This window comes from Sinocyclocheilus grahami, unplaced genomic scaffold (assembly GCF_001515645.1).
Source record: "Sinocyclocheilus grahami isolate Dianchi unplaced genomic scaffold, SAMN03320097.WGS_v1.1 scaffold23987.1, whole genome shotgun sequence".
NCBI classification, from domain to species: Eukaryota; Metazoa; Chordata; class Actinopteri; order Cypriniformes; family Cyprinidae; genus Sinocyclocheilus; species Sinocyclocheilus grahami.
Window position 1 is genome coordinate 1 of NW_015519328.1, and position 940 is coordinate 940.

The 940-nt window shown below is 37.3% G+C and overlaps 1 pseudogene; it reads left to right on the forward strand.

Annotated features, from left to right (window-relative positions):
* The first annotated feature begins 163 nt into the window (after positions 1–163).
* LOC107580063 (interferon-inducible GTPase 1-like) lies at positions 164–939 on the forward strand (annotated as a pseudogene).
* Position 940: the final 1 nt, after the last annotated feature.

Genomic DNA, 940 nt, shown 5'->3' on the forward strand with positions numbered 1-940 from the left:
CTTTTCCACAACATTCTAATTTATTGAGATGCACCTGTATAATATTCTTTTTTGTGTGTGACATGCATCATCCTTATATAAGGTGCTTTTCTGTGCTTAACATTATTAATTAATTTGAATCAAATATGATTTAATTAATTCATTATTTCTTTATAGAGCTACTATGACAGATGTGATAAATCCCTATAATGAAGATGATCGCTCCAGTCAGTCATCTGGATCATCATCAACTACATCACAAACTTTCAGCATAGACAAGACTAAAGACAAAAAAGCTCAATCACCACGCTTATATCCATATATCGCACCATATATCCAGCAATCAGTCCAAGAAATACAGTATGCTGCGAAAACTGGAAATAGTTGAGAAAAATGTAAAAACAAAATGTCCTGACGAACCTAAAGAAAAAGACATTAAAAAGCCAGAGGAAGAGGATAAAAACAAAAATGTTTATGTGGTTTCCAGAGAGTTTGTAGACATATTGTCTAATGCCACAGCGAACACAGAAGATTCAGACTCTGTTGGCTCAGAATTACAGGAAATAATTGACTCTCCACCTGCAGAGAAAACAAGCAAACTGAAAAGTAAACTTAAGGTGTTAGAGAATGTTACATTTAACATTGCTGTAACCGGGATGACAGGAGCAGGGAAGTCTTCCTTCGTCAATGCCCTCAGAGGCCTTCCTAATGATGATAAGGATGCAGCTCCCACAGGAACAACTGAGACTACCATGAAGCCCAACATGTACCCACATCCCTCCATGCCAAATGTGAAGATCTGGGAGTCCAAAATTTAGAGCAAAGAAGAATTTCCACACGTATGACTTCTTTCTCATAGTGACCTCTGAAAGATTTAAGGAGAACAACATCGAGCTGGCCAGAGCGATCAAGAAGGGCAAGAAGCTATTTTATTTCATTCGCACTAAAATTGACAACGACA